This window comes from Rhinatrema bivittatum, chromosome 2, assembly GCF_901001135.1.
Source record: "Rhinatrema bivittatum chromosome 2, aRhiBiv1.1, whole genome shotgun sequence".
Classification (NCBI taxonomy): Eukaryota; Metazoa; Chordata; class Amphibia; order Gymnophiona; family Rhinatrematidae; genus Rhinatrema; species Rhinatrema bivittatum.
Window position 1 is genome coordinate 186,773,788 of NC_042616.1, and position 17,560 is coordinate 186,791,347.

Here is a 17,560-nt window from a genome sequence, read left to right on the forward strand (position 1 = left end):
TGTGTATGTGTGTGGTACAGAGACATTTTTGCACACACTGTGTGGGATAGCACTAGAAAGGCAGAGACTGAGATTAGGCACTTGTAAGCTGCTAACTCTGGGTTTCATTTACTAAGCATTTTTCCCTTAGACACAGAATGGGAAAAAAGTCTTAGTAAGTCAGGTCCTCTGGTAATTTGGTAGTGCTTACCATTTTGCTGCTTTGTGGTGTCTCGGAAAATTTATGCCACTTTTGGTGTTGCTTTTACTACTCTTTTGTGTTACGATTTTGCCTGTTTGAAAGGCTTACCCTCCCCTGAGTCTGCTGACTATGACATCTCCTCACCAGCAATGGCCTCCAGTGAGCTCTGTTCAGAGCTATCCAAGCCATTTTCTCACTGACCTTCTAACAGCCTGTGGTGCAGTCTCCTCTCCAGCAGGGAACCTGAACAAGATCCATCTCCAGCCTTGCCAAGCTCTTCCTCACTGCTTGCATCACACCCAAGCTCTAGCCCTTTGAAACCCAGCCTTGCCCATACATGGAGTCACTCTTGGTTCTCTAACCTGGCAGCGGTTTCTTTGCTTTATGCCTTATGGCCTCCTGACCTTCTTTCTTCTGGATTCCTGCCTTGTGGCCTATCTAGGGCTTGCCTTGCCTTGTGGCCTCCAACTATTCTTATTCCTAGCACCTTGCTCTGTGACCTACCCTAGGCTTTACCCTGCCTTGTAGACTCTGGGTCTTCTTGCTTCTTGCCTTGTGGCCTATCTAGGACTTACCTTGCCGTGTGGCCTATCCAAGCCTCTCTCTATAGCCTAGTGGCCTACAGGTAACCAGCCTTGTTGCCTTAAGGCTTCTATATTCCTTGCTCTGTGTTGTCTTGCCTTGTCCTTCTTTGGTCCTGTCCTAGTCTGTCCTGTCCAGTTCTGTCTTTGTTTGGTCCTGCTGTGCTCAGCCCAGTCCTGTTCCTGGTATTCACTCCCTCTCTTGTCAATACCCTTTTTTGCCCCAGATACTCCCAAAAGAAGCTTACTAGACAGATTGGATGGACCATTTGGTACTTTTCTGCCATCATTACTATGTTACTATGGTACATTGGGGTGGTTCCACCTCTGCTCCAACTGTCTTCAAGGTTCTTTTCAAATCACCTTCCCTTATAGTAGACTCTGACTTTTGGAATAGCCCTGGCAATCCAATGCATTTCCCATTTGCTACACCATTCATGGATCCTTGGAAATTCATACCACTTCTGTTATTGCTTTGCCTCTCTTGGTGACTTTGGCTTTTGGTGCCATTCTTTTTCCTGCCTCAGCCCTTGCTGTACATCTTGAGGTCTTGCTGCTACTCTTCATGGTACATTGCTTTGCACCCATCATTTGTCATTCTATTCCCCAGTGCCACATCTGCAGTTACTGCTACTCTAAATCACTCTTGGCATACTTGGGTTGTACTACCTCTGCTCCTGCAGTTTGAAGTTCCTTCAAAATCTCCTTCCCTCAAAGAATTTGCTGACTCTTGGTCTTGCCCTGGCAATCCAAAGCTTTACACAGACCTTACCCAGTTTTCTTTAATGGTTTCGTGTTCTCTTGGATGTTTTCTTCAGGCTCCCTTCCCTTATGGTTTTACCACTTCTGATCCAATTCAGTATTTATCCTTCAATGAAATATTCCACAACAAAAGGCAGGGGCTGCAGAAGTACAGCACCCAGAACCAGGACTACCATCTTCCATTATTACTGCTTCTCATATAATGGATGTTATATTTGCAAAAACTGATTCTGAAGATTTCCTGAATCATAGAATATTGAACAGCTGGATGCTGAATAGATTTTAGTGCCTATTGTCAGGCCTGGATTCACCAATAGGCACACTAGGCCTGTGCCTATGGTAGCAAAAATCGGGGGGGGGGGGGGCAGCAGGCCCACATAAGATATGATTGTCTCCCAGCTGTGCTGAAATTTACTCATCAGAGACTTCTGCATCCTGCTGCAGCCCCACCAGTACAGAGAACTGGAGGGGAGGGTTGAGGTTGGAAGAGACAGAGTAAAGACAAACTGGTCTATTCTCTGTTACATCCTATCCTTTCCTAATCTCTACAGGGAACAGGAAGAGAAGGATGAGGCCACAGTAGACAGCTGGAGCAAAGAAAAGCCTCTCTGCTCTCTAATCCCAGTACTCCCTCCCCCCACCTCTCCTCTTATTATTTAAGGACATGAGGGGAGGAGGTAAGCCTGAAGTAGACAGAGCAAAGAAAAAAACCCCTGTGCATTATACCTTGTGCTCTTTTGACCCTGGACATGGGGGGGGGGCAAGGGGCATTGGCAGTAACAGTGCTAAGGGGGGTGCCAAAACCCTAAATCTGGCACTGCCTGTTGTCAGTAGCAACTTAGCCTTCAGTGAGGAAGTAGAGGAGGCAGATTATACTGAAGACTGAGATTAGACAGAGAAACCGGAAAACCAACTCCATCCCTGAGCAACCAGCCTCTTTCCCTAATGATGCTGAATGGAAATGGCATCAGGCCTTCTCCAGGGATTTCTCAGGCTTCTACATGCCTAGAGCTTTGTACAAATGTAGTTGGGGCCTTTTGCCCCTCATTTGGAACCCTGGGTTATTCTTGGTACTGTGAGTGATTGCTTTGCACATCTCATGATGCTTTGAATTCCTCATGCCACTCTCTCAGCAGTTTTTACCATCTATCATTGCTTTCTTCTCCCTTCATGGAGCCTTTTGCTGTTCATGCCACACTTGGTGCTGCCTTGCCTCTCTTGTACTGCCTTGGGGGGTTCATGCCACTGTTGGTGCACTATGACTCATTTTATAGCCTAGGAGTGTTTTGGCCATTCTTGTTAATTTATTTATTTATTTATTTATTTATTTAAAATCTTTTCTATACCATCATTAAGTTATTTACCATCATAACGGTTTACAGGCTGGCACAAATAGGCAAAACAAATGTTAGTACTTTAACAGAGGTGCCAATAGATAACTGGTAACATATAATTTCATACAATATCTATTTGAAACTTGTCAAATAATGTCCATTGAATACATGTCTCGTAGTTAGCTTACATGTAATTCATTCATGTACTTTCAGGTTAAATCTACTTTTATCAGTGAGAGTTTAAAAATAGTTGCCTGTGCAAGTGTAACTAGTCGTTTGGTGCTGATTTGTAACACCAGCTTTTCCTTACTTACTTTCTCTGTTCTCTTTGTAAAAGGCATGTTTGAAAAGCCATGTGTTCAGACTTATTTTGAATAGTTTGAAATTTCCCTGTAATCTTACTTCCAGGGGGATAGTATTCCATAAGATGGGTCCAGCCAGTGACAGTGCTCGTTCTCTGGCCTGGGTTAGCCGTGCTTTTTTAACCGATGGGATGGTTAGGAGGGCTTTGTTTGCTGATCTGAGATTTCTATGTGGTACATGTACCCGTAGCGCTGTGTTGAGCCATTCTGCTTTTTCATCATGAATCAGTTTGTGTATGGTGCAGAGTGCTTTAAACTGTACTCTTTGTTCTATCGGTAACCAGTGTAGTTCAGCTAGTGTGTCAGTGATGTGGTCTCTTTTCCTTTTACCTGTGAGAATTCTTGCTGCGGAGTTCTGCAAAATTTGTAGTGGTCTTATTGTCGTATAGGGTAATCCAAGTAGCAGTGCATTGCAGTAATCCGTGCTTGCGAATATTAGTTCTTGTAGTACTGTGCGGAAGTTTGATGTTGTCAATAACGGTTTGAGTTTCCTTAGGACCATTAGTTTGGCATATCCTTCTTTAACTTTCAGTGCCATGTGGTGTTTAAAATTTAGTTCTGTATCTATTAGTACGCCAAGATTACTCACTTTTCCCTTTAATTCTACTTTTAGGTTGTTTTTGAGTGTTATTGGTGTTGAATTATGTTTAGGTTTTTCCTTTCTAAGTGTAGGAATTCAGTTTTGTTGATATTTATCGTTCCATTTGGTTTAGCAACTGTTTGATTATGTCAAGATAAATATTGGCTAGGTTTAATGTTTTTTCTAATGTGTCATCAATGGGTAATATAAATTGAATGTCATCAGCATAAAAGTAGTGAATGATCCCAAGACCAGCGAGTAGATGGCACAGTGGCAACAGGTAAATATTAAAGAGTGTTGCAGACAGTGCAGGCCCTGCGGCACTCCGGTTTGTAATTTTACTTTTTCTGATATTGTGTTTTTTATCTGAACTTGAAAGAATCTATTACTTAGATAAGATCTAAACCATGTGATTGTTTTGTTCTATAGTCCTATTTCTTCCAGTCTCTTAATTAGGGTTTCATGGTTTACTGTGTTGAAAGCTGATGAAAGATCTAATAATACAAGAATGTAGTGTGTTCCACTATCAAAACCTCTTAGGATATTGTCTGTCAGTGACAGGAGTAGTGTTTCTGTGCTGTAATGTTTACGAAAGCCATGTTGAGATGGGTATAGAATGTTATTGTTTTCTAGATGCTCTGTTAGTTGTTTTTGAACTGTTTTTTCTATTAGTTTTGCAATTAGTGGTAAATTGGAGACTGGTCTGTAATTGTTTAGTGTTAAGGGGTCCATGTTTTTTTTCTTTATTATTGGTTTGATAATTGCTCCTTTTAGTATATCGGGCATATGTCCTTCTTCTAGGGACAAGTTTATTATTTTTGTTAGTGTTTGTGCAGTGATTTAACATTTTTAGCATATTCTCTACTTCAATATTTGATATTTCTGTGAACTTGGACCATTGTGTGATATCTCTTGAGCACATTTTAATTTCTTGTTTGGTTGTCTTAGGAATTTTGGTTCTTAAGATCTCTATTTTGTCACTGAAAAATTGTGCTATTTCATTGCAATGATTCTCTGGTAGATTTTCAGGAGAGTTACTTTTATCTTAGGTGAGATCATTAACTATGTTGAAAAGGGATCTTGCATTATTTGTGAACTTTTCTATTTTTGAGCTGAAGTATCTCTTTTTCGATTCATGAATTATTTTTTGTAGTATGCCAGCTGTTTTCGATATTGGGCTAGGTTTTCAGTTGTTCTATTGTTTTTCCATTGTTTTTTTCTTTTTTCTAAGCTTTCGCATGACTTCTTTTATGTTGTCATTGTACCAGGGATTTATTTGTTTTGATTCCTCTAAGCATATGTTTCTTTTGGGATTTATTTCATCTGCTAATTTATTAGTCATTCTCACCCATGCCATTGTTGTGGATTTACAATCAGGGTAATTGAAATTATTTAGTTCTTCTTGTAATTTGCTTGTCAGCGTTTCAGTGTTAAAGGGGGGATGGTAATTAATTACGATGGGTTTCTTCTTTTGTATTTCTGTTGGTTTAATATGTTTAATAGTAAATTGAATGAGAAAATGATCTGACCATGGGATTTGTGTATAGCTTGTGTTTGTGGTTTCTAGATAGTTGTTGTTGATAAATACTAGATCTAAGGAGTGTCCGGCTTTGTGTGTGGGTTTGTCTGTTATTAGTTTAAATCCTAGTGCATTCATTATATCTACTAGTGTCTGGCAGGTGCTTGATAAGGGATGTGTGTCCATGTGTAGGTTGAAGTCACCTAAGACAATGGTGGGTTTTGCTGTATTTAGGTGAATTGAGAAAAATTCAATTAGTGGTGAAATGTTTAATTCAAGTAGACTGGGTGGGCAGTAAATAAGGCAGATTTGTAGATTACTAGCTTCAAAAATGACAATTTCATGATTCATTGGTGATGTCGTGGGAAGTAATTTACATTTAAATTTCTTTTCAATGATTAGTAAGAGTCCCTCGCCTCTTCTATTTATTCTAGGAATTGAGAATACATCATAATTTTTGCTTGCTATCTGGTTTTTTAGGACAGTGTCTGATTTTTTTAACCATGATTCTATTATAGCAATAAAACTAATGCTTTGCTCCTCTGCAGGCCTTGGAGAAAGACCTGCTACTGCTAGTAGCAATTTGCCTCATAGTGGATCCTTGGGCTATTAATGCCTCTTTTGGTGCCAATTTGACACAATGTCGATGCATTGGAATGCCTTCACTCTTCTGATGATGTCAACCCACAAGTTCCATTAGAAAACTCCAATTTGGAAGCCCAAGATAGGCTACATTGTTTTCCCAATTGACTTTTATAGGAAAAGAATGAACAAATACATTTTATTCATTTAAAACTATGTTGCGGTTCTGGCCGAGTGCCGCAACCAGACCCTTGCCTCCAGGCTCCTGGACCTGTTCCCGCTTCTGGAGGCCTGGTTTGTGGCCTGTTTGGTGGCGTCCCTGTGGGGGCCGCACCGCCGGAAGGATTTCCATGGATGCCCTGCTGCTAGGCGTGCGCGCGCGTCACTTGGGCGCTTTTCTAGGCCGTTTCCCGCCAGGGGTGACTCCGCCCAGTTCCTGATGTCAGACGCCGCGGCCTTGATAAGCCGGCTGCGGACACTCAGTCTTTGCCTTGCAACGGGTTTACCTCCTTGTTCCCTGCCTTGGTACTCGCTCCATTCCTGCAACAGTACCTGCTTGGTTCCTGCTTGCTTGCTACAGTACCTGCTTGGTTCCTGCCTGCTTGCTACAGTTCCTGCCTGGTTCCAGTACCCGAGGCTTGCTACAGTTCCTGCCTGGTTCCAGTACCCGAGTCTTGCTACAGTTCCTGCCTAGTTCCAGTATCTAAGTCTTGCTACAGTTCCTGCCTGGTTCCAGTACCCGAGTCCTGTTACAGTACCTGTCTACTGTTCTAGTCTGGTTCCAGTTCTCAGTCCTGATCAACAACCCGCCTAAGTCCCAGCGGCCAGGCCCCTATGGGCTCCACCCGAGGGGGCTTCGGCTTCCAAGGATGAAGCCGCCTAAGTTCCAGCAGCTGGGCTCCTACGGGCTCCTCCCGGGGGAGTACCAGCTTCCAGGGTGAAGAGCACCTCTACGTCCTGCCTGAACATCTTCCTCCCGGCCTGCTACATACTAGAGACATTGAACACCTTTTCCAGTCTCCTGCAGGTCGACCCAAGGGTCCACTAAATTGAGACTCCATAACAGATTGCAAGGCCATGGACTCGGCGGATGTGCCTGTCCCCTTGGATCTGCCAGGGTTGGCCCAGCAGCTGCAGTATCAACAACAGTACCTCGAGGTCCTTACTGGTTCGGTAGGGGAGTTATCGGCCCGATTGGATGCCAGGGCCTTGTCTGCCCCAGAACCAGTCAAGACTCTTCAGTGACTCAGCTACCGGCACCCTCTCGTTACGCTGGTGATTTAAGGACCTGCCTCGGCTTTCTGAACCAATGTTTTATAACGTTCTCTCTGTTGCCCCGGCAGTTCCCCTTGGATACTGTGAAAGTGGCGTATATCCTGTCCCTGCTTGATAGGAAAGCCTTAATATGGGCTTCTCCCCTTTGGGAAAACAATGATTCCTCGCTAACGAACTTACAACTGTTAATCTCAAACGTCCGACAGGCCTTTGATGAACCAGCCCGAGTAGCCACGGCTACATCTGATCTGCTGCAGCTCCGTCAGGGGGCTCGCTCCTTGGCAGATTATGCTATGGAATTCCGGACTTTAGCCCAAGAAGTAGGTTGGCAGGATGGTAGTCTTAAGGCCATCTTCTTGGAGGGCCTCTCTGGACACATAAAGGATGAGATTGTTGCCCGAGATCTGCCGGAGGACCTCAACACCTTGATAGAGATGGCTACCTGCATTGACCGCCGCCTACAACAACGGGCCAAGGAGCTGCACTCCTCTTGCCACAGTCCTGCTTCTGTGTCGGCGAGACCCGCGTCTTCTCCTAAGACTTCTCGTCCAGATGCTCCCACCTGCAAACCCATGCAGCTGGGATGGGCCCCGTTCTCTGCTGAAGAGAGGCAACGTCGCTCTTCATTGAAGTTGTGTTTGTATTGTGGCCAGAAGGGCCACTTCCTGGCATGCTGCCAGGAGCGTGCGGAAAAACGCCAAAGCCTAGGAGGTTGGGAGGAGCTCCTCCTAGGCTGTGCTACAGCTCCTCAATGTACCGTGCCTGTTACCCTGGAATACCCTGGAGGGTCCATTGAGACGATTGCGTTCCTGGATTCTGGAGCCGGATAATTTCATCCTGCAGGACTTCGTCCCCCAGTTGTGAATTCCTACTCATAGACGGGAGGTCCCGTTACGAATTACCTCCATCCAGGGGATGCTCCTTCCAGGACCTGTCCTGATGTCCACGGCACCCATTACTGTCTGCACCGGGGTGATCCATTTGGAAGAGATAGCCTTCCTAGTGTTGGATAAGGCTGTCTACCCTGTGGTACTAGGGTTGCCGAGGTTACAGAAGCACTCGCCCACGATTCAGTGGGTTACCCTACAGATTGTCAAGTGGAGCCCTTTCTGCCTAGCTACCTGTATGAAAGTGCCTAGGGCTCCCGCACTCCCGTTGATGCACTCTGCCCTAGGTCCTCCTGCACGTTATGAGGACTTCACGGATGTTTTTTCCAAGACCAAGGCGGAGATCTTTCCGCAGCTTCGTCCGTATGACTGCGCTATAGACCTGTTACCTGGAACTATGCCCCCCCGAGGAAGGGTGTATCCCTTATCATTACCTGAAACCCGGGCCATGTCCGAGTATATTTCAGAGAATCTGGCTAAGGGGTTTATTCGCCCGCCAAGTCACCTGCAGGGGCAGGCTTCTTCTTTGTCAGCAAGAAGGACAGCTCGCTGAGACCGTGTATAGACTATCGAGGCCTAAATTTCATTACCAAGTGGGATCGTTACCCGCTCCCGCTAATCCCGGAGCTCCTCTATAGGCTCTAGGGAGCGAAGATTTTCACAAAGTTGGACTTACGAGGTGCTTACAACTTAGAATTCGTCCCGGGGATGAGTTGAAAACCGCTTTTAATACCAGAGATGGGCATTACGAGTATCTCGTGATGCCTTTCGGCTTATGTAATGCCCCAGCGGGTTCCAGCACCTTATGAATGAGGTGTTACGGGACCTTCTGAACACCTGCGTAATCGTCTACCTCGACGATGTGCTAGTCTACTCCCAGGCCCTGCCTTCACACCGTTAGCATGTCCGTCAAGTGCTCCAAATACTTAGGGAGCATGGTCTGTACGCGAAACTTGAAAAATATAGTTTCGAGAAGACGTCCCTGCTGTTCCTGGGCTACATAATCTCTGCAACAGGCTTTCAAATGGATCCTGAGAAAGTGGCAGCGATTAAGAATTGGCCCCAGCCGAGGGGCCTCAAAGCGTTGCAATGCTTCCTCGGCTTTTCCAATTTTTACCGTCACTTTATTCCTAACTATTCCCGTATTGTGGCCCCGTTGACTGCCCTCACCTGAAAGGGGGCCAATGTGGGGGATTGGCCTGTTCCCGCCTGCCAAGCCTTCGAGGCCCTCAAGGAAGCGTTCTTGTTAGACACCTGCCTTCATCATCTGGACCCCAGCCGGCCCTTTGTAGTGGAAGTCGATGCCTCCAATGTGGCTGTGGGGACCGTGCTGAGCCAGTACTCTGATTCTGGACAATTGTTACCCTGTTCATATTTCTCTAAGAAATTCTCGCCGGTGGAGAGCAACTACTGGTACTCCTGGGGGAGTACCAGCTTCCAGAGTGAAGAGCACCTCTAGGTCCTGCCTGAACATCTGCCTCCCGGCCTGCTACATACTAGAGACATTGAACATCTTTTCCAGTCTCCTGCAGGTCGGCCCAAGGGTCCACTAAATTGAGACTGCATAACAAACTAACCAAATAAATAAACAAATGAACATGAAAACATTCCTAGTGTTGAACCATATGACATAGTGAGGGCAAAAGTAGCGCCGGCGCCATTTTGAATATTGGCAATACGGCGCGAGTGCAGGAGGTTGCTCCCGGACCCCCGCTGGACTTTTGGCAAGTCTTGTGGGGGTCAGGAGGCCCCCCAAGCTGGCCAAAAGTCCCTGGGGGTCCAGCGGGGGTCCGGGAACGATCTCCTGCACTTGTGACGTCGGGTGTCAGGAACCAAAATGGCGCCGGCGCTACCTTTGCCCTGTCATATGGTAAGGGCAAAGGGCCACCGGCACCATTTCTATTAACGCAGCCGTGGCCCGAGAGCGGGAGATCGCAGGAGATCGTGCCGGGACCCCCCCCCCCCCCCCACTGGACCCCAGGTAATTTAAAACATTTTGGGGGGGTTCGGGAGGGTGGGGGATTTGTTTTAAAGGGTCGGGGTGGGTTTTAGGGTTGTTTTGGTGTGCCGGTTTTCCCGCCCTCCCCCGATTTACGATTTTTAACGATTTTTTTAAAAAAACAAACATGACGATCAGATTTCCCTCCCCCCCAGCCAAAATCGATCGTTAAGACGATTCACATCCCTACTACAGAATAATGAGTAATTCATCACAGTGAGATTGCAACTCTCCTTAAATAATCTGAAATAGGCACTTTCTTCTGGCTCAATTGCCTTGAGGCAAGATCCCTCCTGTTTGTACACTGCCAAGCAGGATTTAGTTGAGATTAATGGTTCTAAACTTAACAGTTTACCTCTCTCTCTCTCTCTGTTTTGTGACAATCCAGACTCCTGATTCTTCTTTCACATCAGTCTCTCCTAGATTCTCTCAGCACTGTTCCTAGCTGGGGAGATTAGCTTATGGAGACTGCCACAAAATCAGTTCCTCTGGGCCTCTTCCTCTCTTCCACAGGCTGAAACAGGGATTGTCCTATGATGCTCTGAAGTGTTGTTCTAGACTGTTATACTGGTGCCAAATTTATAGTCTTCTATAACTTATCATCCTATTCATTCCATCAGTCCATGACGTGACATCAACTCCTAGGGGCCAGACTCAATTTTTTTTCTATAGGCACAGAGTTCATGCAGACATACTCTGGCTGTCTACACAGCCTCTATGACTCATTGGTTTGGGAAAAAGTGATCTCTTTGACTCCCAGTATGTCTCATGTTGCTGAGATCCTCTGACCAGCCAAGAGACTGCTCTTTATGTTCTTGAACCCAATATACATTACTCCTGTGTTACCTGCATGCATAGTCACATGGCATTCAAAGCCTCTCTGCCCCAATCCAGTCCTCTAGCTGCACAGTAACCTCGAGCTAAACGGATAAAGCTGCCAAGTGCCAGTCCATGTTCCATCTCTCATACACATACACACCACTTTGATTATGTTTCCAGATGAGTGTGTTGTTCTACCCCCATCCAAACTCTAGAAAAAGAGCAAGCTCATGGGGATCACATGATGCCTGTATAAAGGGATGATATAGCCCAGCTCCTTTTTTATCTTGTATTTGCAATATTTTGTCAGTTTCAAAGCTCTTTGAGGCTTAAAAGATATTGACAAAGTCTCTCCTAGCACTCTGAGCTGATTAGACGAATAAACCTCAGTGCTCTAATAGAAAACCACCAACAGGGAAAAGAGTCAGCCAGAAGAGTCAGACTCCAATGAAGAGTGTCCAATCCCAGTGACGCAGTTGGAAACTACAAAAACTCTGCAGAAAATGTTTGATAAATTTGAAAAGGAATTGACTAATTCCAATCTCAGTGTGGCGGATGATAACATTGTACAATTTGTTTCCTCCATGTAGGAGATTCCTACCTGAATAAGCTACGTTGCAGATTAGGTAGAAGTCTTGGAAATGTTGCTCACTGGTGCCAGATAAAAGATAGATGTGTAGGAGTGCAGACACCATGAGACCACCAGAAAGCTGGATGATCTTGAGAACTAGGTCAGGTGGAAAAATATGAGAATCATGGGCTTACCTGAAGCAGTAGAGGGTTGAGACCCGATGGACTTCTTTTCAAAATGACTGACAGAGGTAGTAAGTAATCTTAGAGATTTAAGGAGTTCTCATGCAATAATGATTTGGCCCCACCTCCACCTCCTGGTAGCTGCCCGGGACCAGTAATAATTCAGTTTCACAGGTAAGTGAATAAAGCTTGAGTAATATAAAAAGCATAACAACAAAAAGTCTCTTCTATGCTGACCAAAAGATATATATTTTTCAAGACATTTTGCAGTTGCTGGAAAAGAAAAGGGCTGTGTTCCAAGAAGTTTAAAAAGCCCTTCATTCCGACAGCCTTCCCTACACTATGCTCTATCCCACCCATTTAAAAGTGACTAACAATAATAAATCAATCTTGTTTGAGATGGTTGAGGTGGTAAAGCACTTTCTTATTGATATCAATACTGCAGCCATTAGTCAACATGCATATTCTGAAAACTGGAAGGACCAAGACAGATGCAAGCATAGATGGTGTTAGAGCTGGCTCGGGGAGCAATGCCCTGGAAAGATGAATATTGGACCCTCCATGCATGCCCTCAACCTCACTTTTTATTTTTTGGTTTGTTGGTCCCTCTCATGTTTGAATTATGTTTGTCATTTTTTGAATGTGCAGTTAGTGTCTATACAGGATTTCTCATGTCCAGGAAGACCAGCTGAAGTCCTTTTCTGTCATCAAGAGCATGCGGGCTATTTGATTCCTTGAGCCCGCTTGGAGCAATTATACATTTGAACTTTTTCATATTCTGAGAAAAGCTCCTTTTTCTGCTTTGGTTGACTAGGCAGACTATTGGTTTCTTGTTATTTCTCATGGGAGGTTTGTCAGCAGCAACCTCTTTTATGTTTTATTTTTGTGTTTATCTTTTTTTGTGGCAATAAGATATCTGTGACTGTTGTCTGAATGGGATGAGCGTGATGTGGGTGTGTATTCTGGGGAATGAGGAACCAAATAAGGGAATAAAGAGATAAAAGGAATAAAATGTAAAGATGGGATACTCAGTATTCCATATTCAATTGTTCAAATTACATTTCTGTCTGTATAGTTATGATGGAATTTTTGAGTATCTGCTCTGTTTGTTTTAACTCATGTTACTAAAAATTATTGTTAAATAAAAAGTTACCTGTAACCCTTTTGTCAGTTTTTATTCAGTTTTGGTTAGGGATGTGAATCGTGTCCTCGATCGTCTTAACGATCGATTTCGGCTGGGAGGGGGAGGGAATCGTATTGTTGCCGTTTGGGGGGGTAAAATATCGTGAAAAATCGTTAAAAATCGTTAAAAATCGAAAAATCGAAAAATCGAAAAACCGGCACATTAACACCCCCTAAAACCCACCCCCGACCCTTTAAATTAAATCCCCCACCCTCCCGAACCCCCCCCCCAAATAACTTAAATAACCTGCGGGTCGTTAAAAATCGAAAAATCGAAAAACCGGCACATTAAAACCCCCTAAAACCCACCCCCGACCCTTTAAATTAAATCCCCCACCCTCCCGAACCCCCCCCCAAATAACTTAAATAACCTGCGGGTCCAGCGGCGGTCCGGAACGGCAGCGGTCCGGAACGGGCTCCTGCTCCTGAATCTTGTCGTCTTCAGCCGGCGCCATTTTCCAAAATGGCGCCGAAAAATGGCGGCGGCCATAGACGAAAAAGATTGGACGGCAGGAGGTCCTTCCGGACCCCCGCTGGACTTTTGGCAAGTCTCGTGGGGGTCAGGAGGCCCCCCACAAGCTGGCCAAAAGTTCCTGGAGGTCCAGCGGGGGTCAGGGAGCGATTTCCCGCCGCGAATTGTTTTCGTACGGAAAATGGCGCCGGCCATACGCGTATGGCCGGCGCCATTTTCCGTACAGAAAATGGCGCCGGCAGGAGATCGACTGCAGGAGGTCGTTCAGCGAGGCGCCGGAACCCTCGCTGAACGACCTCCTGCAGTCGATCTCCTGCCGGCGCCATTTTCCGTACGAAAACGATTCGCGGCGGGAAATCGCTCCCTGACCCCCGCTGGACCTCCAGGAACTTTTGGCCAGCTTGTGGGGGGCCTCCTGACCCCCACGAGACTTGCCAAAAGTCCAGCGGGGGTCCGGAAGGACCTCCTGCCGTCCAATCTTTTTCGTCTATGGTCGCCGCCATTTTTCGGCGCCATTTTGGAAAATGGCGCCGGCTGAAGACGACAAGATTCAGGAGCAGGAGCCCGTTCCGGACCGCTGCCGTTCCGGACCGCCGCTGGACCCGCAGGTTATTTAAGTTATTGGGGGGGGGTTCGGGAGGGTGGGGGATTTAATTTAAAGGGTCGGGGGTGGGTTTTAGGGGGTTTTAGTGTGCCGGCTCACGATTCTAACGATTTATAACGATAAATCGTTAGAATCTGTATTGTATTGTGTTCCATAACGGTTTAAGACGATATTAAAATTATCGGACGATAATTTTAATCGTCCTAAAACGATTCACATCCCTAGTTTTGGTTCTTTTATATATGCTCTGGACTCTGGTTGCATGATCCAGACAGTCTTTACTTCCCAGGAGATAGCCACAGTGAAACTGGATAATGGGTTTTACATTGATTTGGGATTTTTTTTTATTTCCTGTCTTGCTTTGATTTTGTGGTTTTTTTGCCAACGCATTTTTGCAGGTTATGAAAGTTTGGGAGGAAGACAAAGCGGAAGGGTCAAAAGGAGGGGGGGCTCTTTGATTGGGTTATTTCTTATTGTTTTGTTTTTTTTCTAGGGGGGATTGAGGGTCTAGTTTGGAATGGAAGAGTTGATTTGCTATAGTTGGATATTAAAAATTGTGAAAATGTGCACACTTGGTTTTTATGGATATATTGGGTTCAACTTCATTTCTTATGGGATATTCATACAGTATTTTTATATTCTATGATGTTATTTATTGTTCTGTAATCTAGATAACTTCTGACCTGTGTATTGTCTCTCTTAATATCCGGGGAATAGAAATGCCTGTCAAGAGATCCGGAATTTTAAAATATCTGAGGAGTTAAAAGGCAAATTTGGCCTTTTTAGAGAAAACACATCATACAGCAAGTGAATATTAAAAATTGTGCCAGTCCTGGGTTAGTCAAGTATTTGCAGCATTCTTCTCCAAGAGCAGTGCTGTTTGTGTGTTGGTACACAAGGAACTTCTACAGGACATTTTGTGACTGAGAAGGTTGATTTGTAATTTTGGAGGGGAGTTATTTGACCAATCTATAACCTCATGGAGCTAATTAGGCACAATCTGAGCTTTACAAGAATGTATTGCAAGTATTGCGGGTTTTGGGACTGTGGGCTTTTGCATTGGCAAGGACAAGAATTTCTGCTTTGATCTTAGGAATGATAGATGACTTGTGTGTGTGTGTGTGTGTGTGGGGCGGGGGGGGGAGGGGGGTCACAGCTTTACTCCTTGTGGTGTTTTTTATGATTTGCTTAATTTTCTGGGCGGCTGAAAATATTCAGCCCGAACCGCGGGAAAACGAAATTTCCTGCGGCGGGCCAATAACGAAAACCAAACTGAAAGGTTCGGCCGAATCACACCTCTATGTGGCCCTATGGGTCCGTTACATCGATGATATATTTTTTTCTGTGGCAATCAGACATTCCATCTCTACAAGCCTTCATTATCTGGCTCAGTTCTTTAGACTCCAATTTGCTGTTTTCTATTACATATCATTCACAGTCTATTAGTTATTTGGACATTACCATTTTTAAATCTGGGACCATATTAAGCACTAGCATTTTCCAGAAGGCTAGTGACAGGAATACCCTTTTACAATTTCACAGCTTCCACCTATACTATATAAAGAAGAACTTACCCATGAGCCAATTTTTGAGACTGAAGCACATTCGTTCTACCGCCTCTGATTTTGTACAGCAGTCTGAGTATTTATTCAGATTGGTTTTAAATTGTGGATATCCATACAAAATTATAAAATGAGCTTTCAAAAGGGCCATGTACACTGAAAGACAGTGGCTCCTTTTGGATAAGACAGATGACCACACGGAGGATACACATGTGTATTAAAATACATGGCAAGAACATCAGCTGTGGCTTCACTCATCTATAAATATTGGCCACTTCTGCAGTTACATGCCATATTTTTTAGCAAACTACTAATAGCTTATAAACGCGAAAGAATGTCTGTGATTTTTTAGTGCTTTCATGGTTACCTGACATAATAACAGTAGACATTGATGCTACATCTGCACACAGAGGCCATTGAAGTTATGATGGGTGTTCCATTTGTATTCAGTTATTTAATCTACATGGTGTGGTCAATCCACAGGGAAAATGTATAGGTCGCAGGGCTACACTAATTGTATGACCTCTAGTGTGATATATTTGATTGTTTGCCCTGTGCGAGGACATATTATAGAACATCATAGTTGTGTATCAACCAAGAAATCACAAGCCCCCTTGGTGCAACACTGTGTCATTCATTTGCTGATCTTAAATGGGTTGTGATGGAACAGGTGCGTGCCAATGTACTGGGGGGGTGGGGGGGGGGGGATATTACCTATCAGTTGAATTATAGGGAACAATTCTGGATTTTTCATCTTAATACTGTCCATCCAGATGGCTTGAATAATGAAATTGACTGGTATTCACTATTGTGATATAATGCTGTGTCATTTCTGGGTAAGCCTCCAATTCTATCACGTCATTTGATCAACAGTTTTGGGATCCAATATAATGACTTGTTCTAGGTAGGAAACTAGTTTGACATTATTTCTGGTCTAAATGCCACTGTGCAAGTAAGTTTTCTGATTATCCTGTTTATTGATTTTTAAATGTTGGGCTCACAAATAGCCTTTTATTTTTTAGACCTAATTTACAATAGCACCCTTATGAAGAACAGCTGTTCAAAACATGGTCCCATGTTGGGTTGAGAAGATAAAGGTATTTGTCGAAGTGTTATGTGATGGCGGCTATTGGCGTTTCTTCCCTTGTGCAATATGACATAAGATACGTCTTTTGATTTTTCATTGAATAATTATAGACAATTAGAAAAGAATATATTTTATTTGTAACAAAAAACTTTTAAAGAAAACCTTGTTGGGAGACCAATACAGACCTATCTAAGGGGGTTATTTTCTAAAGGGCCTTTTTGCATGCGATAGGATGTAAATGACCGGGAGGGGAGCTGCTGGGGCAGGGAGGGGGAGGAGTTGGTCACGGCACCGCTGCTGGCAATAATGTGAGGAACATTCTCGCAGCAGTAGCGCGGCGAATAGCACCACCTATTACGGTGGCGCTATTTGCGTGAAAGGCTGCAGCTGGCCGCACCCCATCTGATGAAATCTCACCACCGCGGCGCGAATGGCTGTGGCCTTTCGCAGGCCCGCCCCCTTCACCCCCCCCCCCATCCCCCTCTACCTTTTATCTTTTTAATTATATTAAGACACCAGGAGCTAGAATGGGGAAGCTACAGAAACCTTAATTTTACTGATTCCCTAAAAAAGTTAAAGACCCTCTGAATTATTCTTCCTATTTCATTAATCAATACTAAAATGAAAATTTTAGCTAGGATTCTGCAGCTACAGATTTATTTTATTTATTTATTTCAAATTTATGGACTATCTATCAACATTTCCAGGTTACAAGCATACATCCATAATTCATCATATTAAAACAGTTGTCAAATAAAACCTTAAAACAATAGAAACATATAGACAGTTGTTGAAATAACAACTTGATAAAAACAAAGAAATTCAAATCAAATAAAAACAAATTAAAATACATTAAAACACAAAACAATAAACACAGCTGCCATTCTTTGCTAAAATAATGACAAAGGGATCCTAGACTAGACTGCTCACAAATCTTCAGTGAACTCAATAGTATCTATTATCATTACCAATTTAATATAGCTTGGGTGAAACTAGACAATAATTGACTCATATCATCT